This window comes from Narcine bancroftii, chromosome 3, assembly GCF_036971445.1.
Source record: "Narcine bancroftii isolate sNarBan1 chromosome 3, sNarBan1.hap1, whole genome shotgun sequence".
Taxonomy (NCBI): Eukaryota; Metazoa; Chordata; class Chondrichthyes; order Torpediniformes; family Narcinidae; genus Narcine; species Narcine bancroftii.
Window position 1 is genome coordinate 91,088,776 of NC_091471.1, and position 24,061 is coordinate 91,112,836.

Genomic DNA, 24,061 nt, shown 5'->3' on the forward strand with positions numbered 1-24,061 from the left:
TGTCCCCCAGACAATGACTCATGTTTTGGGCCTTCTTCCACTGCACAGAACCACCCAGTGGTGGTTTATCATCCAAGTCCATAGGCTCAGTCTGTCTCCCACTCTCTCAGCAGTCCACCTTCACCTTGGCTCTCTAAGGCAAACTGTCACTTTTTAACATAAAACCACACAACACATAGGCCAATACACAACACAGAACTCTGTAACAGTATCTTGTTGATGAAATAATTGTATTTATTTATCTTTCTAATATGTTGATGTAGAACATTGCATTTAAAATAATTCTCATACCGGTGTCAGCAGCAGCAGCAGTACAGTAAATAAATAGCATTATGTGGTCAAAGAAATTCCAGCCTACACAAATTACTGCATTAGGAAATTCTTGTAAACAAATAAATTGCTCCGGTTGAAAGAGATGGAGCTATTACATACATGGTTTAATCTTTATTATCTGAAAGGTCAAATAAGGCGTTCTTAAGAATTTTATCACTCTGAAATAAACATCAGGTTTCTCTGTTAATTTCAGAATTCTGCCTTGCGTGTGATAATGCTGCAGCCAGGAAGTTTTTCACTTAGACAAAAAAGGGTTTTATTTGAGATGAGTCATTGCCATGTTGGCGCAAGGCACAGAGCTGCTGAGGGTGAACATTGGATTTTCTCAGTCACTGCTTTGTCATAGTGTGTTGAGTGCTTTAACAGTATACAGTTCTGTATCAAGAACTGTTTTCTGGGAATTGATTAATGTTTTTTGTTATGTTGGTGCTTCAGAAATGTAGTTTGGTGAAGCTGACAAAATAATAGAAAAGAAATCTTGTTCACCGATTCGAATGCAGTACAGATGACAGAGCTTGATTGTCTGAAATGTGATAATTTGGGTTCATTATTGGGATATCATTTATGTTGCACATATTCTTTGGTACTCCTAAATCAATGAATGCTTGTATTTTCTAAGTCATTTGAATCCTGATTATCCTTTCAGTCTGAGGTGTTGGCTTTAGTGATAATCACACTTACTCTCTTGTCAAAGAATTAATGCTAAAGGTCTGTCAATTTAATCTCTGTGATGGGAAAGCTTATGGATCCAGTTCAGGATCAATAGTCACAAGGAGGAAAATTGATTAATTAGTGGTCAGCATGGATTTATTTGGGGCAAAACAACTTTTAAGCAATTTGAGGGAACTTGTCCAGGAAGCAATGAACAGAGCAGGTGAGGGTAATGTAGTTGATGCAGTATGCATGGGCTTCAGAAGAGTCTTGATAAGGTGCTACATAACAGGCTTGTCAAGTTGAAGCACATAAGATGAAAAGGTGTTGATCTCTAGGATACATAATAGGCTCAGTAATAGGGTGCAGAGAGGTATGGTGAATGCTTGCTTCTTGGTCTGGAAGAAGATGAATAAAACTAAAGATATTAGTGTTAGGGCCATTGTTTTATTTCATCTAAATTATTGACTTAGTGCAAGCCACAATTCTTAAATTTGAAGATGATGCAACCTTCCCTGTATTGTGAACAATGAAGATGAGAGTGGTAGATTGCAGCAAGATATAATTGTGCATGGACATATAAAGTTCAAGTTAGAGCAGGGCTTCCCAAATTTGGGGAGGACTTGGTAATCATGGAACCCCAATTTCAATTACACTTAAAAAGACTTGGTATATACACAAGCATAGTAAGAAAGAAAATTAACTTACCATTCTCCCTATTGAAATAATTTGTTGCCTCTAATTTACATTTAATCAATGGGATGCCCTCTGACGTCACAATGTGTGGGAGTTAAATGCTCAGTAGTTCGTCCTGGCAGTGAATGACAACAAAAGACCAGTCCGCTGCTGACATCACCTCCTCTGCCACATCAGAATTGCTGGCCATTGATTGGAAGGCAAGGAGGGCAGGAGTTTGTCCTCCCACCGACATCACAATGGGAGGGGCATTCATTCGGTGATGATTGGCTGCATGCAAATGAGGATGGGCACAACCCCCACTGAGCATAACAATGGGGACTTCGCCCACTGATTGGCTGCATGGGCGGGCTGCAGTGAAGTCACAATCTCACCCCCCTCCAAATACCCTCTCACCTGGGTAATTGGCTCAGACAATGTTTGACAGGATGCTGGTGACATTACTGAAGTGCCATTTGAAGAAGTAGACAAGGACAATGCCGTCAGACAATATTCATGGTTTTTATTAGCAGAAACTTATGGTACAATAATGAAAGACTATGGGTGCATACACAGCTATACCCAAGGGGAGTGTCATTAATGGTAGAGATAATGCACAGCCAATGTTAGTACAGCAAGGCTTGCCCAGAGGGGAGACAGGCAGCTTAGCAGAGATTTACCAAAATTACCCACCACCACCAGTTGGTCTTTTGACAGGTGAGGTGAGTGGGCACATCCCCCCATCGAGCTCGTCCACCCGCTGACGTCACAATAGGGCTGACCTGGTGATTGAATGCGCAGGCGGAAAGAAGAGCTGTCACAATTCCCCCTCCCCCGTCATTCCACCTGCTAATTGGTCCAGAACCCTGCCGCCGGACCCTTTGACGGACAGGCTGAGCCTGTGTGCTGATTGGAGCGGAAGGTGGATACTATGCAAATGAGCACCTGAGGTGAGTGTCAGCGGAGGGTCACGCGTGTCTCCCTCTCCCCCTCCCCCACCACCCCCTCACCTCCCCGTGGCCATCATCTTGTCTTCCCCTGAAGCAAATTGAATTAAAGACAGAGGTAAAAAGTAATTTAAAGAAAAAAAAGTAGATTGTTATTACTCTGTCATTTCTTCCACAAAACCCCTACGCCTTTCCATGGAACTCTTGGGCTTTGTGGAACCTAGTTTCGGAAACGCTGAGTGAGAGAAATGTGAGGTGATGCATTTTAGATGGAAGAATTGGAAATAAAACAAAAGATTGGTGTTCTTAAAAGGACGCAGGGGCACAGCAATCTGGGAATATGTATGTATAAATCATTGAAATTTGTGGAAGGAATGTTAATATGACACAATATTCTGGATATTATCAATACAAGCCAAGGATAGAGAAAGAAGCAGGAAAATCGTATTAACACTGGTAACAATTCATATGGAGTAATATTTTCAATTCTGGTCACAATATTCTAGAAAAATTATGAAGTCATTATGCAGAATCCAGAAAATATTTCTGAATGGTTTTTGGGATGACATTAAAAAATGCATTAGAAACTAGAATTTTTTTTTTGAAGAGAAGGATTTGATAGAAGTATATAAATTAATGAAGGGTCTGAATAAAGTTTAAATTGGGAGGTTTTTCTACTAGAATTAATGGGTATACAATAAAGAGGGAAAGGATTAAGAGGGACATGAGTTAAAACCTTTTATTATGTAGCATTCGATGGAAACTGAAATTTGGAACCCACTGTCTGTAGATGTGATGTAGACAGATTCCATTCACCTTTCAAAAGTGAATTTGATCAAGAAATGTGCCAAATTGCTTCCTTTATTGTAGAGAACCATGTTCTCTACAATTCACTTTGCATGTTATCAGAAGAGATGAAATAAGGAATGTTCAGGCCTGTAAGAAATGCAGAAAACTGCAGAAACCTAGACAAGTCCATCATGGGCACCAACCTTCAATCCATTAGAAGGATCTGCATGAGACACTGCCTCAGAAAGAATCCACATAACCTGGTCACAATGTCTTCCTGCTGCTACCTTCAGGCAGAAGATACAGAAGTCTGAAGACCAGCACCTCTCTATTCAAAAACATTTTTTTCCCACAGCATTAGTCTCTTAAACCTCCCTGTATAACCCTCACCACAAAGTACTCCAAGACTACCAAAACATCTCTTTTTTCTTGTACTAACTGCTACTTTGAATATTTTATATTAGTTATCTCTTTTTCTACCTTGGCACATTGTGATGACGTGATTTATACGATTGGTCTATCTGGTGTACTTTGTACATAAGTATCTGACAATAAACTCTCATCTCATAAGAGTGAAAACTATAGACAGCAAGTCCAAGGGGCTTCAATGTCAAAGGATATCAAGAAATAGATAAATATAAAAAGGGAAGTATCTGGAAAAGACAAGGATGGGCCTTCAGGAGTACAGAGAGTGCCAAGGGGGTATTCTTAAAATAGAAATTTGGAGGGCAAAAAATGGAAATGAAATATCAATGGCAAGTAAGATTAAGGAAGCTATCTTGGTACACCACCAGCCTACTGCAGGGAGCAACCTCTGTACCTGCAGGAGTGTAAGGGGACAGGACAACACCTGGCCGGCTGCCAATCAGTCGGCCTGAATGGATCAAGCCCCACCCATTCAGGTGTCAATCACCCTCCGGGATATAAGCCTGCGCCAGCCTCCCAAGGCCTTCACACTGAGTTGCTGCAGCCACAGCCAGCCTGGCTCTGTGGAGGTTTTTGTGGATTAAAGCCTGTTGTTCAGTCTTTACCTTGCATGTGTCTGATTCTGTCTAAACAGCGCACCACAATTTAATCCACAAAAACACAGGCGATGACCAGGCTGCCCTACCGATGCTCCCCATGCCTCCAGAGGCCATCGGCTACCGCACGCTGCATCTCATGACCGATATCGATGTGGTCAACATGGGTGATAACCATGCCGCCCTATGAACACTATCCATCCCTCCAGATAGCAACGACTCCAACTCCGAGATGGTCCTGACCACCACCACGCTGACCAGGGACATTCCCCAGAATCTCGGGCACTCGATGATGGATGTACGAGTCAACGGGCAGATAACAAAGTGCCTGTTGTACAGTGGCAGCACCGAGAGCTTCATTCACTCAAGTGTGGCCCATTCCCTAAGGTTAAAGATCCACCCCACCATCTGCTTGATTGCCCTCGCCACCAATGATAAGACTGTTGGTACACTCAGGTGCTGCTCGGTCGATGTAACGGTGGGAGGGGAGACTTACACAGGATTCAGGCTCCTGGTCATGCCCAAACTCTGCACACCACTCCTCCTGGGCCTGGATTTCCAGTGCCACCTGCAGAGTGTCACCCTTGCCTTCAGGGGGCTCCAACCTCCACTCACATTGTACAGGACACCAAACTACCAGCCCCTGCCAACCTGCAGCCTCTCCACACTGCACATCACCCCACCAGTGCTCTTCCCACATCTTGTGCCTGGCTGCAAGCTGATCACTGCCAGAGTAGGCGCTATTGCGCTGCAGACAGGGACTTCATTAAGGCGGAGGTGTGGCAACTCCTGGCGGAAGGCATTATAGAATCTAGGAACAGCCCTTGGAGAGCCCAAGTTCTGCTGGTCAAAGGGGGAAGTAAGCCAAGGATGGTCGTGGATTATAGCCAGACCATCAAATGGTACATACAGCTGGATGCCTACCCCCTGCCTAGGATCGCCGACATGGTCAATGAGATTGTCCGCTACCGGGCTTTCTCCACAATTGACCTGAAGTCGGTGTATCACCAAATCCCTATCCACCCAAAGGACATGCCCTACACCGCCTTTGAGGAGGACGGGCGCCTGTACCAGTTCTGCCGGGTTCCTTTTGGGGTCACAAATGGGAGATGGATCACATGATAGATCAGCACAAGTTGAAGGCATCATTCCCATACCTGGATAACGTCACTACATGCAGCTGTGATCAGCAGGACCACGGTGCTAACCTGGAAAAATTCCTCCAGATGGCCGCGGAGCTGAACCTCACTTACAACAAGGAGAAGTGTGTGTTCAGCACACCCGCCTCACCATCCTGGGTTACATCGTGGCCCATGGAGTTGTCGGCCCAGATCCGAAAAGGATGCGCCCATTATTGGAGTTACCCCTCCTCCCCATGCTAAAGGCCCTCCACGGATGCCTGGGCCTGTTCTCTTATTACTCGCAGTGGGTCCCTCAGTTCTCGGACAAGCTCCACCCACTAGCCCAAGCCACAACTTTTCCCCTCCCACCTGAGGTGCAGGTAGCCTTCACCCACATCAGGCAAGACATCATGAACACCATGCTGTGGATGAGGACTCCCCCTTCCAGGTGGAGAGCGATGCCTCCGAGGTGGCCCTCACTGCTATCCTCAACCAAGGGGGGGGCACCCCGTCACCTTCTTTTCTAGGACCCTCCACGGCTCCGAACTCGAGTATATCGCCATTGAAAAGGAGGACCACTGGCGCCACTACCTGGCCGGCAGGAGATTCACGCTCCTCATGGACCAACGGGCCGTGGCATTCATGTTTAACACTACCCACAAGATCAAGAACGACAAGATCCTGCGCTGGAGAGTCGAGCTGGCCACCTACAGCTATGACATCCAGTGCTGCCCCAGAAAGTTTTACGACTCCCCTGATGCTCTCCCTCGCACTTGCGCATCTATGCATGATGACAGGTTGCAAGCATTGCATGAGTCCTCTTCTGCCATCCGGGTGTACCATTTCGTTAATCTGCCATACACCATCAGGGATGTCAGGGACATGACTGAGGCCTGTCGGGTCTGTGCAGAATGTAAACCCCACTTCTTAGGCCCCTCCCCCCCACAGGCCCACATTGTAAAGGCTACTCGGCCATTCGAATGTCTTGGCTTGGACTTCAAAGAGCCCCTGCCTTCCACGAACGAAAACGTCTACTTCCTCATGGTAGTGGACGAGTACTGACGCTTCCCTTTCGCCATCCCTTGTCTGGACACCTCTACAGCGACCGTCATCAGGGCCCTGGGGCAGATCTTCACCATGTTTGGCTACCCCGCCTTCATCCACAGCGATCGGGAGTCTAGTTTCATGAGTGATGAGCTGCGCCAGTACCTGATGGCGAGGGGTATTGCGACCAGTCGCATGACAAGCTATAACACAAGAGGCAACAGGCAAGTGGAACGCGAGAATGGGGTGTCTAGAAGACAGTCCTCCTGGCTCTCTGGTCAAAAGGGTTGGCCGTTGAATTGTGGCAGGACGCCCTGACCGAGGTGCTCCATGCCATTCGGTCACTGCTATGGATGGCTACAAACGAGACCCCTTATGAACGTCTGTTCTCATTCCCCAGGAGGTTTGCGACTGGAATGCCACTTCCAGCATGGCTCATGTCCCCAGGACCAATGCTTCTGCGTAAGCATGTAAGGACACACAAGGCCAAAGCCCTGGTGGAGCAGATTTCCCTCCTTCATGCAAACCATAACTACATTTACATTAGGTGCAGCAGTGGCAGGGAGGACATCATCTCAACCAGGGACCTGGCACCAGCAGGAGCACCCACCACACCATGCCACCTGCCAACTCAGGACGATGCTGACCGCGCATACACCCCCGTCCCCATGCAGCTATGGGGCACGCAGGGCCTCTTTGACCACCAGGGGCCTGCTTCAGCCTTAGGAGACGAACCCCCCCCACCCATCCAATACGACCCGCATACGTCGACCCCGGCCCCCCTGGTCACCCCTCCGTGCGGCACCACAGCAGCCACACACACCCCTGCCACCAGCCCCCCCACTTCCCTTCTGACCAGTGACCAGGAGCCAGTCCTACAACGGTCACAGAGACCCCGCCGGCCGCCGAATCGTCTCAACCTGTAAATATTGTACGTACATCGTGGATGCGATTCCTTGTTACTGCCCCCCGCCCCCCCACTCCGGGACAATTTTAAAGAAGGGGGTGAATGTGGTGGTTCACCACCGGCCTACTGCAGGGGGAAACCTCTGTACCTGCAGAGTGTAAGGAGGACAACACCTGGCTGGCTGTCAATCAGCTGGTATGAATTGATCAAGCCCCACCCGATCGGGTGCAAATCTCCCTCTGGGATATAACCCTGCGCCGGCCTCCCGAGGCCTCACACTGCATTACTGCAGCCTCAACCAGCCTGTGGAAGTTTTTGTGGATTAAAGCCTGTTGTTCAGTCTTTACCTTGTGTGTGTCTGATTCTGTCTAATACAGCACCACACTATCAAACCATTTAATGATTGTGTTATATGTTATATGGCGAGCTCTCCACTGGCCACTGAGACAGATGTGCACCAAAGAAGAGGTACAAGGACTGCCTAAAGAAATTTCTTGGTGCCTGAAACATTGACCACCACCAGTGGGCTGATATCGCCTTAAACTGTGCATCTTGGCGCCTCACAGTTCGGCGGGCAGCAACCTCCTTTGAAGAAGACCGCAGAGCCCACCTCGCTGACAAAAGACAAAGGAGGAAAAACCCAACACCCAACCCCAACCAACCAATTTTCCCTTGCAACCGCTGCCACCGTGTCTGCCTGTCCCGCATCGGACTTGTCAGCCACAAACGAGCCTACAGCTGACGTGGACATTACCCCTCCATAAATCTTCGTCCGTGAAGCCAAGAAAGGTTAAGAGGATAACCATATGGCCATTTAGATAGTTTGAAACAATAGTTGATATCCTGTTCCACTGGCACCCTGTCTCAGGAATTGACTGGGAATTTACTGGGACAGGATTCAGTGGAAAAAGAACACAGTCCAAATGCCAGGGTCAAATTACTTCATTTCACATCAGGGATTAACGAACTCTACCCTTCCTCATATTCCTGGCATTTGCTGGCGCCGACGTGCTGATAAAACCAGTGGAAAGGGGGACAGCAGAAAGTCACCCATTTCCAGTTGGATGTAGAACATTTTGATCCTCAGTGATAAGTTGTATTCAGTGGAAAAGCAATTAGTGTCCCAGTTAAGGGTGGCCCAGTGGACACAGCACAAAGGGCTTCCTATTCCAGACAATTAACTGGGATGCCAGTGGAAAAGGGGATTATGACTGCAGAGTACTTTTATCTATATCAAAAAAGGTCAATACAAACTTTCTCCCTGATTATCTTTGCTGAAATACTTAAGTAATGTCAATTACAAAGACAGAAATGAGCATTTTTACCAACTAAAACTTTAAGGAATAGAAAATCTTTAGAAACCAGCAGGGTGAAGCAAACTCAGAATAATGCAGATGATACTGCAGTTTATGTTTGAATTCAATGAATAGAATATGGCAATTATTAGGTAGAAAAGGAAGCTTGGCATTTGGAAGAATTTTCAGATTTTGTTTCACAATTTTATTCAAGTGTATGCTGTAGAAGCCGCTCAACCAACGTGATTCCCCCTTTGTCAAACCACGAAGATTAAACTCAGGAATCGGCCTTGCAGGTAATGTCATCTATTCATCCATATGGCAGATAAATCAAGAAGACAGACATTCAAATGCATTAAAATGTGTGTATTATCTAATCTGAAGATGATAATAATAATAATAATAATAATATACAGCTAAGAACCTGCAATATTTAGAGAGGTCAAAGAAATGCAATTGCATTTGTGTCTGGATCAAATTAGCTTTTAGTAGGTATCAATATTTGATAGAGGAACTAAACAAGAAAGTCAATAAAAATTACATAAATGTCCTGATGTTATTAAAATCTTCACGATACAATAATGTTCTTGAAGTTAATTTAATTCCCTCTCATTTTAATGACTCAGCTCTCCTTTATAGTAATTGGCCTATGGTGATAGAATCTGATTATTGTCAAAAGATGATTCTTTTCCATCCATTCAACTGTACCCCTGCCTCATCTTATCTGCTGTTGACATCATCTTCAGATAGACCCTTATTAACTCTTGATATTTCTTTCTAATGGCCTTTCACCTGACCTCCTTACTTCTTCTGTGTAGGTTTGAGGACATCCAGAATCTTTCTGCTCATCTTCTAGTCATCACCAAGCCTTACTCATTGATCAATCATGTGTGGCACCATTGTTACAGATTTCCTGCCTCTATTTTCTATCAAAAAAGTCAATTCAGAATTAAGGGAAATAGGGAGGTACTCTGACTAACACCTGATTTTTGCTATGTCCTCTACATCTGAAATCCTTTTCACAGCAGGGCTATTGGAGATGTGCAGTTATATGAAATGGGGTGCATAACATATTTTGGCATCACTTTCATCTGATTGGTCTACTCAGAGACCTCACATAGAATAAGCTCACTTTGATTAAAAACCAAAAATGTTTCTGCTGAGGCTTCTATCTTCCTCCAAGTATGTCCTTTTTTTTCCATAGTTATTGCTCCCACCTTAATTCTATTGTTGAAGTCCAAGAGGCCTCTAAATCCTACTCTTTGCTCTACATGCTTCCTCTTAACCTTGTTCCATCCTCTTCCCAACATCCTTGGGCCTGATCTGCTCCACGTCAATTGACCCCTAATTTCCTATTCTATGGCTACCTCCCAATTGACTGTCTTCAGCCTGTTTATCTTACTCCTTCTCAAATATCTCTTCCCCCCACTACTAAGTGGCTGCACCTGTATTACTCAGGTATCACCAATTCTGACATGCCACCACCCACCATTTCTCTGATCATCTGGCCCTGAACTAGTCCTGAAAAAGTGTAATTACCTGTCAGTAGTGCCTAATCTACTGTGTCTTGTTTGTTATCGAAAATTCTATTGGAAGGTCCACAATGAAGCTTGAGTAATCCTGTAGTGGGTGAATTGCCTACCCTTCCTGTAACCACTTATTGCATCTAATAAGATAGATTAGAATACCTGCTCATACAAAAGTTAAACAGTAATTGTTACACCAGGTGTCACTTAGGTGTTATTTTCTTTTAACAAAGTATAAAGAGTGAATTCTGATCTCATTTATTTTGCATATCTGACTCAAAGTGACATGTAACATACCATGGAATAGATTTTCTTCATATATCTTGGGTGTAGAATGGATGCCTTCTTCAAAAACAGAGGAATAAGCTCTTCATAAAATTATCACCTATTAAACTGAATGGATGGTAAGTCATGTTAATTGTGCCAACATCCAAAGTTTGTCCATTGCACCATGGCCTAGTCCTGAGGAGAATATTTTAATACTGCAGATCAGGTTTAATCCATGAATATCATGCTCTTCTCAGCTATCTTGATACTGTAGGCAATCCTTGTATACAACTAACATTTTGAACATTTGGGCTATAGTCACACATTATAGGTTCAATTCTTGTGAATTTTTAATAGAAAAGCAACCACTGAACAGCTGTGGACTGGTTAGAGATACTTCTCTCTGTTATTTTAATGAAGATATAATTCTATGGGCTAAGTTAGGGTGAGTGAATTTTCATAGCAGGTTAACCAAATACAACTAGTACATATCTATTGTATATTTCAGCATATAAGTCAACCGGCATATAAGTCAACTCCCATTTTTCAGCCTCATTTTAAGGACTTTATGGTATTTCCAGCGAATAAGCCAACCCTAATTTTCTGGCTGCTTGAGTTGGCCTGTTGATCGATGTACAAATTAACCCCCAAAGCTCATGATGCCTGAGATAGGCCATTGACCAGCATATAAATCAACTCCCAAACATCACACAGATTGATCTGCTGGGCATTGACTGGAAGTGATTGCTATAATGTAGGATTCATCAAAACAGTACAACTCGTGACAAAAGTATGAAGTGAGTTTTAAGTTGAAAGTGATAGAAATGGCCAAGAAAACCATCAACCGTGTTGCTGCAAGGAAATTTGATGTATATATTAGAAAATGGTAAGAGATTGGAGGAAGAAAGAACTGACTTTAAGAAAAATACCAAAAAAGCAATGTTCGTTGACAAAAGGAATCACTCGTTGGCCAATCATATTGCAGATTGGGTGCATGAACAGAGTCAAGATTGCTACATAGTCACCTGAAATAAAGTAAGAACATTTGCACTGCAGTGGGCAAAGTCACACTCAGACCTCATTGATGATTTTGAGGCTACAGTAGGCTGGTGCAACCATTTCATGAACAGGAAAAAATTGGTATTGCGACAAAAAAAAAAATTGCACAGAAACTACCAAAAGATCTTGATCATAAAGTTGTGAATTTTCACTAATTTATTATACGGAACCGGCAGAAACAACAGTTTGCTTTGGCAAATATCGGAAACATGGACAAAACCCCCATGAATTTTGACATGATAGGCAATGGAACAATTGAATGGAAAGGTATTAAAACTGTGCAAATCAGAAGAACAGGGCAGACAAAGACCAGGTTTACTGTGGATGGATGAGAATGGTATGAAACTATGCATAGACAACGTGTGGAATTGGCGGCCAGAGGTTTTATGTAAAGCATGGAGTTTGCTGGTCTGGAATATGTTTTGTAGTCACTTAACAGAGAAGACGAAAAGTAGATTAGCTCTACATAAAACTTATCTAGTGGTTATCCTGGATAGTTTGACATCTATATTGCAACCTCTTGATATTTGCTTGAACAAGCCATTCAAAAACCATGTGTGTGAGGAATGGTATACATGGATGTTGAGTGCAGAAAAGTCATTTACAAAAGACGGGGAATTGCATGCTGCATCGCTTGATATACTTGATATATTGTGTAACTTCGTGCTCAAGACAAGGGACAAAGTTAAAGTAGAGGCTGTGATAAAATTGTTTAAAAAGTGTGGTATCTCTTGTGCAATTGATAGCACGGAAGATGATTTATTGTGGGACACTGATGACAAAGCTGAAACCACCTCATCAGATACAGATTGGAACCCATATGATGACTGTTTAAACAGTGAGAGGATGAATGTGCTTGCCGCTTCAGATGATGATAGCGAGAATGATTTTGAAGGGTTCTAAATGTGCTGTTGTTTTCAGACATTGATAACGATTCTGAAGGGTGCTAATTGTGTTGTTGATTCCAATAAAAATCTCAACGAAAATCTGTTGTAGTCAATATTTTTTTCCTGGTTTTTCAAGAGTCGACTTATACGCCAAATTGTTTTTTTCATGGATCGACTTTTGCACTGGATCAGCTAGGATTGCATTTTGAGCTAAATTTAAGATCTTAAAAGTACATCCAGGATATAAGTCAACCCCCATATTTTGAGAGTTTTTTGGGTTTCATGAATCAACGTATATGCCAAAATATACAGTATATGCCGCCCAATGCCCATCATGCATAACAGGCTTTTTAACTGCATTTCCTGATATCATATTACAACAATGCACATTTTATTATCACGCTTTTAGAACAACATTGTGTGCAGAGAAAATCAGTGTCCAGTATTAGAATGTGACTGCTGGGAATCTATTTTAGAGAATCAGTTGAAACATATTGTGAAGTAAATTAACATAAATTCTTCAGAGGAAGCAAATAATTTGTTGAGGAACACATCTGGCACATTTGATAAGATCATGACCGATCCAACATTTGGACTCGGCTCCATTTTGCTGCTTAGTCCCCATAGCGATTCAGTCCCCAAGATCATTGAAATAAACCTGCAGGCCAATAAATAAAGTGAAAATAATACTTCATTAAATTGAGTTAGGTTTTCATATTAATCTTCACTTGTGGGATATTGTTTTGGATCCAACAAAGAATATTTCTTTGAAGGTTTTAGGCTGCTGTTAAAAATAAAATTGTATCTATTACAAAGGAATTCAAGTAGCTGTACGCAATGATTTAAAATTCTGCATTAATTAAGGAGGTCAATCTCATCCAAAAATACAAGCTGGATAAAGCAAAGATGTTCTGCTAAACAAATGCTCAGGTGAACAGTTGGTGACCTGCCATTGTTCTTCACAGTCATTAATTGGGTTGGGGTGCTTTTGCAACAACTTCAGTTTCATGTTTCTAAATTTTCCTGCTTTTTAAAAATTTATCTTACGGCACAGTTGATCAAGCTCAGATGATGGTGCATGAGGGTAGTGGTTGGGGGGGGGGAGTTGCTAATGGGATTTGGAGTGATATCCTCAGTTTTAAGGTCAAAATCTGGCTTGTCATGGACTTAATATTACAAAGGCTCTCTTCTGTGTCATGTGATCATGAACTCTATAGTTATACATAGGTATGTGGAGAAAAACTCTACTATACCCAGAATAATAAATGATATCACCAACACAAATACCATTGCATTTAGTGAACAAATGCTAAACCAATGGTTCTCATCCTTTTACTTTCCCCTCACGCACACACTTTAAGTATTCCCTATGCTACTGGTGCTCTGTAGCAGGTAAGGGATTGATTAACGTCGTATGTGGGTAGAAAGAAAAAGTCTGAAAACCACTGTTTTAATTGTATCTAATTGACTCGTTATGTGTATGGTTTCATAACTCCAAAGGAAATAGATCAATGACAATTTTTCTCAAGCAAAATATTTCAGTAACAATTGGGTCTAGAGCAGTGATTCTTAACCTTCCCTTCCCACTCACATACCACCTTAAGCAATCCCTTACTAATCACAGAGCACTGACGACATAGGGATTACTTACAGTGGTATGTGAGCGGAAAAATAAAAGGTTGAGAATCAGGGTGCTAAACGGTTATCTGCAGACTCTGTGATCATATGTGCAATCCTTAAAAGGGCAGGAGAAACTCTACAGGTCACGCGATGTCCAAAGGAAGCAATGATATATATCCTATGCGTCAGCCTGAGACTTTCACCTTCATATGGGCAGAAAGTAGGCAGGCACCTCCACCCATTACTTTTTTTTATTACTACATCAGAGAGAATGGTTGCAGTCTAGGAGATCATTTCATTGAGCACCATCACTCTATCCGTTGCAGGAATGGTGACCTCCCAGTGGCCAGCCATTTAGATTCCATGCCACATTTGCCCTTTAGCATGTCTGTCCATGGTCTCATGCACTCTCAAACTGAGGGCACCTGCAAAATGGAGGAACAACACCTAGTATTCCGTCTGGCCACGCTCCAACCAGATGGGATTCATGTGAACTTCCCCAGTTCCAGTTAGACCTCTCACCTGTCTCCCTCTTTTCCTTTCCCCCTGTCTCCTTCCTTCAACAGTCCACCTGTTTCCTCTCCATTCAGAAAGTGACCCCTTCCCCATCACTTTACAGCTTTTTGCTCTTCTGCCTTCCCACCCATATCCATCTATGTCATCGTGCCTTTTTGCCTGTGCTCCTCCTCCTGCCCCATCTTCCCTCCTTCAGATGCCTGTCTATTTTCTGCTCATTCCTTGACCAAGGGCTTAAGCTGGAAACATTGGATATAAACTTTTGCTTTCTATGGATGCTGTGTGACCTGCTTAGTTTCTCCAACATGTTTGGGCATTGTAAAAAAAATGATAGGTTTCTAATAGGATTGTAGTGCCAGTTGATGAAGTAGACAAAGATAATGCGGTCAAACAATATTCATGGCTTTTATTAGCAGAAACATATGGTACATTAATGAAAGACAATGAGTGCATACACAGTTATACCCAAGGCAAGTGTCTTTAACGGTAGAGATAATGCACAGCCAATTTTAGTACAGCAAGGCTCGCCAGAGGGGAGACAGTCAGCTTAGCAGAGATTCACCACAAGGATACAAGAGAAAAATTAGTGCCTTATATTCTCAAGAAATTGAGTGAGTTGAGCATCTGGTTAAATATTTAAATGTGGAACTATGCTTCAATAGTCACGGATGTCCAATAACTTAGAATGTTTGAGTACAATTAATTTTTAATATATTTATAATTAATGAACTGATCAGCATTATACAATTCAGATCAAACAAAACACAAGAATATAATGCTTTATAACCCATTTTCTTCACATGAAACTGCTGAAATATTCATAATAATCACTGATATTTACAGAGATTTTCTAATTCATTATCCATCATATGCTAATATAGGGAAAATGAAGGAATGGTGGGGGAATCAGAATCTTGCAGAGATTGCTGACAAATGTATTTTTGAAGCAGGGTATCATTTATTTACTTTTGACTAACATTTGTCTGTTGAACAATTTTAAAATTTAAGTAATGACTTTTCATAAACATTAGGTAAGATCAGGAATTTAATTAGCATTTAGTAAATAGAGAGAATTAGCAAATGGAGCATTGGGGGAGGGATTGTTGGATGATATGGGATGAATTGGGTGTGGGGTTTGAAGGCATTGGAACAAAAGGTAAAAGGAAATAACATGTTTTGAACCACAAGTGGGAGAGTTTTAATGGCTGGAAGGATCATGGTACCTGACAAAATGGTTTGTTAGAAGAACTGGTTAAGAGAAAGAACACTGGGGTAAAGGAGGTCTAGTTGGAATAACCAAATCATTGCATGAGCCCACTGACATCTGTGGTATATAGAAATTGGAACCAGGATGGGCCACTGAGCCCCTCTTGCCTGCTAGAAATAGATAAGATGAAGACAAAAAAAAAAAAGAATTAATCATCATGAAATTAGAAGTTATGTGTTAGGAGCAAAGGAACAAAAGAAAATAAAATGCACCTCTACATTGACCTTCATAAAATAGCATTTCAGAGCAGCTTTTCCAAGAGAGGCAGAAGATAGTGAAATGCCTGGTTGCATCGTTGAAGAGGGAGGTTCTGCTAAGCGTTTCATTAAGAAAAAGGGTTTTAAAAGGTTCAAGTTGCACAATCCCTCAGCAGTCATTTGTAGATCATTATAAGAAAATAGATGTGGCTGCTTTGGTTTGGCGGAGATAATTAAATCCAAATATTTTGAGTCATTACTGTGGAGAAAATACCATGATATTCCTTTTGGAGTTGATGATGTAAAATTTGGGAGACAGCATTGATTAAATCAAATCCAGAAATAATGAAGACATCATTCCCCAAGTTATTAGTGTTAAGTTGTGTATGAGATAGATAATGTTATGAAAGTGCAAGGCAATTTGTGTATTGGTATACTGAATGAGGCTTAATCAAGTTCAGTAAATCTTTGTCATTCATCCCACTTGTTCAGAAATCCTGATTTCTGGCTCCCTCATTGGCCTGGAGTGTGAGCTGAGGATCCAGAGAACAATCGGAGTTTGTGGCCAGAGTCAGGGGCCAGGGTTTAGTTCTGTCTAAGGCTTGGACTGTGGATTTGTTCTGAGGCTGGAGGCAGGGTTGGTATTCCAGGGTTCAGGAAATATAGGCTGGTGTGCAGCTGGAGACAGAATGCTTGTATATTTCTTGTTCTCTCTCAACTCTCTGGAAATATACTAGACAACTGTGTAGCATATGAAAAGAGGTGAAATAAAAGTGTGCCCAGCTGTCTTTGGGTAATAATAGGAATAACATCCAATAGTTGGAAAATCTGTTAGTCTGGCACCATCAAACCCTCAAGAGTACTGGATGATCAGAGTTTTACTGCCTGTGTCAACAAAAAAAAAACAGAAAAGGAATTTGTTTATTGGTTTACTGAATATGGCTTGATTAAATACAGTAAAGTACCTGGCAAATAACATAATTCACTTTAAGTCTGACATATCTTGCTCTGAGTGAAACACAAAAGACTGCAGATTCAGTATCATGCTCCGACCATATTAACGAATATCAAGGATAATTTCCATCTTACGACCATTTCATGATAAAAAAATACCTGGACTTTACAGTGGCTATTGCAGAATTTAACAGTATGGCAGCTGGTCCCATGATTGCACCTGTTAGATAACTAATAGTTTGACAGATTCTACATATGATCACCACAATATTACCGCTTTGTTTATTAATATATAAGGAACAACTTGGTTCAGGATAACTAGTATTGTTTTGGCTTTGAGTAAAACATGTCTCACCAATGATTTTGGACCTACAAATTATTGTTCCATTTTAAAGGATAATTCTGAGCATGTATTTTGCTAACTAAAAAACAGAATTTTTGGCATGTTTACTTTTTTTAATTTTTAAAAAATTTTTCACACTATGAAGCATACACAGAAACATTTCCCTCTTGAATATACACAGTGTCATTTTCTCCCCTTCCCCCCTCCCTTCCCTCCCTCCTTCACCCCCCCCTCCCCACCCACTCAAGGTTCAACATATATCATACATTAAACCCATTAAACAATGTCCTCACACAATGAAAATAAACAAGAAAATTGTGTCTTCTACTTTTACACACTGATAGGAAGGGTAAATTGCATTAAAATGAACATCTTCCCAAGGATACAATACCTATTCCAATCGTTGCCAATTCACCTAACAGAGAAATTCTTCAAGGAGTTAAAGAAATTAATCAGGAAATTCTTATGGAAAGGGGAGAAACTGAGGATAGCACTCGATAAATTAACAGAATGGTACAAGCAAGGGGGCTTACAGCTACCAAACTTTAAGAATTATTATAGAGCAGCACAATTAAGATACCTATCAGATTTTTATCAAACAAGGGAAAAACCAGATTGGACCAGATTAGAGCTAGATAAAATAGGGGAGAAGGTACCTGAACATATACTATATAAATGGGATGAAAAGCTGGTGCAACATGGGAATTCACCAGTACTCCACCATCTGCTCAACATTTGGAAGAAGATTCACGTCGAAAGAAAAAAAAACAAATGATCTACTACCAAAATTAATATTGACGCACAATCAACTAATCCCCTTCACAATAGATAACCTTTCCTTTAGAGAATGGGAGAGGAAAGGTTATTTCGGGAAATAAATTATTATCTTTTGAACAAATGAAATGCAAATATGGTATAACTCATGGTACAATGTTGGCATGTTTACTTTTGAGAGCAGAGAGAAAGTACAGATGTTGCTGTACCCATAAACAAGCCATACCACCAGAAGATCTGCTTGCACAATTGAGACATCATTTTTTTGCACTATGAATATTTATCTACCTATTCTTTTATATTTATTATCTTTTTTTTTTGTTTTGGCACATTGTGGCAATTTAACATATCTGTTTGGCTGCGTCTGTACATGGTATTTACGCATGTGACAATAAATTATCATTACTCTTGACTCTTTACTCTTGATTTTGACTTCATTATTGCCTTTGTGTAATCCATGTCCTGAATCTGTAAGTAAACTTCAATTACTGTTTTTAAAATTGCATTATAAAATGAATCTCAACCTCTCAGCACAGAGATGACCTGTTATAAACTGAAATTAAATATAGATGGGCAATTCCCCACAGCAGCAATTGAAATATTCAGTGAAAGTAAAGGAATCAATTAAAATTCCCAAATTAGCATTCATGTTGTGTAGACTAAGGTTTTTTACATTATGGTAAAAGCCAATTACTTTATCGATTGTGACGCTGCAAATTTCCCACACAGAATCTGTGTTACTGAAGCAAAGAATGCTGTTTGCTTGGACTTAAATTTGAGCTCAGGCAGGACTAATGTAGTAAAAAATTAAATGTCTAAAATTAAAAACCAATTGTCATTCTTTCTCACAGTGGAATTTAACACTAACACTATAATTGACAAGTAACTCTAGCTGGTGTTACACCTCTGAGATTGGACCTTTTTAATTGGATGCAGCAAGGTAGAGGATCTGGTCTGATGTTGGGAGCACTTGATTTTGACATCTGGGAGTCCAGTAAAATTAGAAATCAGTTCTTTACATCTTGACCACATTATCCATCCAATATAATTCATACAAGTGCAAAATATTTTCCCAAGTAGGAAAAGGAAATAAAAAATACACCAAATATAACAATGACTGAATTTGCATATTATATTTTTATAAAGTCAGAATTATATTTTCCCATATTTGCATCCCTTTCTTTCTTCTGAACCTTTTTTAAAAATCAGGATACAGGTTGCCAGGCAATCAGACATCGTAGTGTGCTGGTTTGCTTTGTTTAATGTATTAAGGATGCGAATGTCTCATTGCTCTCAGTTAGACTGATGCTCTATTTATATATCTATTAAAAATTCATTGTTGTTTAGTCACTGAAAAAAAGTGTATGGTGTCCAGAAATAGTGTTTAACAAAAGCAGAAGCCACACCACATGAAAGAAGCTCTTCAGATCAGGTTAATTATCTTCCTTCAAATATGTCCAGAAATGCCTTTACCTATAAGTCAGCTTACATATCTCATGTACAATTCACAAGTAACCAACTGTGTAAAGAAAATTGCACACATTATTAGTGGCATTTCAGAAGGAAAGAGTAAAAGGTGCTCGCAAGAAAAACCTTTCTGACCTCTGTACATTCCAAATAGCTTAAATGCCAAGAAACTATTTTTAAATTAATGGGACAAGTAAACAGGACTGGCCCAGGTTCTACATCCAATGGCAAATGATCAACATACCAGACCAAGTTCAAACTCACTTCACTTGCATGCCATAAGGGAACCATGTGGATGGCATCAGCCAAGTTTTTAACGCCAGTCATTTACACAATGACAAGTACTTCCCCATATCAATGATATGATGTCGGTAGGTGTGGGTGCTGGGGCGGTGAGGGGGTGGGGGTGTTGAGATCAGGGTGTAAGATTAGCCCTGTTCGAGACAGACAGAAGAAAGAAGATATAAGATCAGAAGAGACTACAGATACTGAAATAAGCAGCGCAAAACCAACTGCCCGGGAGATCAGTGGGTCAAGTAACATCTGTGGAGGCAAAGGCAGACTTAATGTTTCTAGGAGAGATCTTGTATAAGGAGTGAGAGAGGATCCCAACCTAAAACATCAACATACCTTTGCCTTGACAAGGGGAAATAAAAATTCTGAAAGCCATCAAGTCCTGCCCCAGGGAAAGGTACCCCAGACCTTGAATGTTTGTGAATGAATATGAATCAAACTGCTGAAAGATTCAGAAAAGAACTCACTCACTTCAAACAATTTAGAAATAAATAAACAATAATAAAATAACTCAATTTAAATAATCTAAAAGTACAAATCCCTTAATTCATCTCAGCAATTCATCATTAAAATGAATGAGGAGCAACAATCGAGGACATCTAGGAAGCTGGTCATGATCTACTTGTGTGTCATTGAATCAAGCAGCTAAGGAAACACGACCTGTGACTCACTGACTCGATACCAACACATCTGCACTAATCCTTTGTTAATCCCATTTAATTCTCTCCCACGTCCCACTCACACTTAAGCCGCTTTCAGGTGGAATCACCAGGAGAATGCGGCTCCAAAGATGGCTGCAGGTGTCTGCGAAGGGACGTTCAGGTGGCAGTGCTGAAGGCAGTGTTCTGCCACCTGAAAGGTCCGCAACGAGGAGAGGTGCTGCTGAGCAAATTCCGGCTCCTGAATCAGGACAAGGGCAGCCACCTGACAGCCCCCCTCCCCACTGCCAAAAGTCCCCCTCGATTCTTGAGTGGAATTTTTTGCATTACCCATATTAGAAATTCTGCCTGGCCTGCAGAAAAATATCTCAGAATTGTATGTAATGTCACGTATGTATTGCGACAAAAAATCTGAACTTTGGACATTCTCCTCAAATCCCACTCCCACTCTACTCCAAACATCAGGGGCAATTTGCAATGTCCAATTGACCTACTGTCATGCACATATTTAGAAGGTGGGAGGAAACTGAAGGACCTGGATGAAACCCATGTGGTCACAGGGAAACTGGCAACCTCCACACTGACAGCGCAAAAGTTTATGAGTGAACCTGGATTGCTGGAGGTGTGAGTCTGTGTCACTCTATGCATCTCTGCATGTAAACATGGAAAATCCAAAACTCTGAGCACTGAGGCAGGGCAATATCAGCAGATCTCTGTGGAAGGAACACCAATTCCCTTAAAATATGTTCCATTTTGATGAATAATCAGATAATTAGTGTATTTCATGAAAGTTTTCAATTTTTCAGGTTTTTTTTAATGAATCATCTGGAAAATTGATATTCTTCTGAAAGAAAAGCCAAAATTTCAGTTTGATATGACATCTAAAAATCAACATTTCTGAGAGTGCAACTGAAATTATAATATTGGATTGCGCTGCTTGTCCCAAATCAAACACCAGACAACAAAGCACATTGTAACAATAGCTCTTTTTTTTTCTGGGAAGGGTTATATATTGCAGCATTGCTGAATATTGTGTAGTGTCTTCTTTATTTAATGTGGAAGACAATGTACTATCAATATTTTATTGGACAGTAAGGGAAGGTTGAACCATTGAATCATAAGATTTGTGTGTGAATGCTACACAGCCAGAGTTGTTATAATGTTAAATGTCAAAAGTACTGGATTTAATCGGGCATAGCGAGTAAAGTTTCTGCTTCACAGAACCAGAGACTTAAATTGCATCTTCCCCTGTGACTGTGAGGCTTTCTTCTGGGTGCTGTGGTTACCTCCCCCATCCCAAAGACATAGGGGTTCATTGGACACCATAAGTTTCCCCCTGTATGTGATTGAATTGTAGAAGCTGGGGGCAGTCGATTTGAATATGGGGAAGACAAAAAATGGGATGAGTATTAGTGGGTGGATCGTGCCCGATACAGATTCAATGGGCTGAAGGGCCTGTTTCCATGTTGCTTCTCTTTGGCTTTTAATAGTGCTTTGAAAAAAAAAATAGGGATTACAAATTTAATTGAGAATGGAGCAATGAGGGTGGATAAAAGGGAGTCTGTTGATATGGTTCATTTAGATATCTAAAAAGCATTTTTTAAATGCTTTGTGCATGGTAGGTCACATTTGATGAATCTTATAGAGTTTTTTGAGATGGTTACCCAGAAATATGATGAAGGAAAGGCTGTGGATATTGTCTACAGGGACTTTAGTAAGAGCTTTACAAGCTTCTGCATGGAAGGTTAGTCAGGAACTCAGTGTTCATGGTAAGCTAGCAACTGGAATTTGGCATTGTCTATATGGGAGAACTGGGTGATTGCTTCTCAGATGAGGAGCCTGTGACTAGTGGTGTGCCTCAGAAATCAGTGCTGGGACCATTGTTGTTTGTCATCTATATCAATGATCTGGATGATCATGTGGAAAATTAGATCAGCAAGTTTGCAGATGACACAAAGATTGGAGGTGTTATGGATAACGAGGAAAAGTTTGCAGAGGGATCTGGACCAGCTGGAAACATGGGCTGCAATATGGTAAATGGAATTTAATGCAGTAAAGTGTGATGAATTTCATATTGGAAGGAAAGACCAAGGTAGGACACCTTCTTCTGGCTACCCATCTCGTAGAATGATGATGGTTCTTTTCAGTCAGTTTGTGGGGTTTGTCCTGGAATGGCTGAACAGACTGATTCTTGACAGGCATTGCATGCCACATACTTGGCAGGTGAAGCCTGGAGGGGCAGGAGCAGAAGAAAGCTCTGTTGTTGCCTCTTGGAACTTGTTCACACCTCTTCTGATGGCATCCCTCCACTCTGAGCGATCTTGAGCCAGATCTTCCTATGTTGATGGGGCAATGTTAGCTTTCTTGAAGCTCTTGGTTAGAACATCCTTGTACCGTATTCACTGGCTCTTTGTTTTTGGGTACCACTGGACAGTTGACCATGCAAAATGCCCATGGACAGACTTCCGTCAGGCATTCTGGCCACATGCCATGCCCAGTGCAGTTATGCTGACATCACCAAGGTTGAAACTGCTGGTATTCCGCTCAATAAAGGACCTCAATATTGGAGACCTTTTCTCGCCAGGACACACAAAGCTGGGTGTGGTAGATCAGAGAGATGTAGGAATAAAGATACATAATACCCTGAAAGTGAGGTTACAATTAGATAGGGTGTGAAAAGAGTGCTTTTGGCATATTGGCCTTCATAAATCAAAGCAATGAATTCAGGAGTTGGGATGTTATGTTGAAGTTGTTTAAAAATCCTCTGAAATGCTGGAGGAAATCAGCTGGTCTTTTCAGTGTTCAAAAAAAGCAAAGATATATTGTTAATGGTTCGGGCCTGAGCTGCTCTTCAAGGAATAAGCAGAATGAGCCAGAAGCAGGAAATCTCAAACACTGCTGACTGGGGGAGGAATCCAGACCAACAAAAGGTGTTAATTGGATTATGCTAAGGGACGAGGCAAGAATTTATCATTCTTGTGCGAAAGGAGTCAGGGAAGGGAGACAGAGCTGGGGATTGGTGACACGGGGGAAGAAGTGTGGGGGGCAGGAGATTTTAATAAAAGCCAGAGAAATCCATATTAAGGTAATCTGGTTGGAGGGTGTCCAGTCAGAAGATGAAATGTTGTTCCTCTAATTTTTGTGTAGTCTCTATATGTGCATGGACCATGGACAGACATGTCAGAAAGGGAATGGGATAAGGAATAGAAATGGGTGGCCATTGGGGAATCCATGCTATTGCAGTGGACCGAGTGAGGTGCTCAACGTAGCAATGCCCTGTCTGTATCCAGTCTCTCCAATGTTCAGGAGACTATAACAGGAGCACCAAATGCATTAGATAACCCATGCATATTCACAAGTGAAATGTGGCTTCACATGCAAGGACTGTTGGTGTCCGAATGGTGGTGATGGAGGAGGTGTGGGCACAAGTGGAGCATCACCTCGAGT

General features: G+C 41.6%; 2 long non-coding RNA genes across 10 annotated transcripts in view; one reads left to right on the plus strand and one right to left on the minus strand.

Moving 5' to 3' along the window:
• LOC138757358 (uncharacterized) overlaps positions 1–2,053 on the minus strand; it is a 37,947-nt gene extending 35,894 nt beyond the window's left edge. The window contains exon 1 of one of the 4 annotated variants that reach the window (XR_011353534.1): positions 1,693–2,031. This is a non-coding gene — a long non-coding RNA (uncharacterized lncRNA). Of the gene's footprint in view, positions 1–1,692 lie in introns of all 4 variants that reach the window. The other 3 variants (XR_011353536.1, XR_011353535.1, XR_011353533.1) reach the window with 3 other exon arrangements.
• The window catches only part of LOC138757357 (uncharacterized), a 116,266-nt gene continuing 94,082 nt past the window's right edge, over positions 1,878–24,061 (plus strand). Inside the window, exons 1-3 of one of the 6 annotated variants that reach the window (XR_011353530.1) lie at positions 1,882–2,609; positions 8,999–9,080; positions 10,593–10,714. This is a non-coding gene — a long non-coding RNA (uncharacterized lncRNA). Of the gene's footprint in view, positions 2,610–8,998; positions 9,081–10,592; positions 10,715–24,061 lie in introns of all 6 variants that reach the window. The other 5 variants (XR_011353532.1, XR_011353527.1, XR_011353528.1 and 2 more) reach the window with 5 other exon arrangements.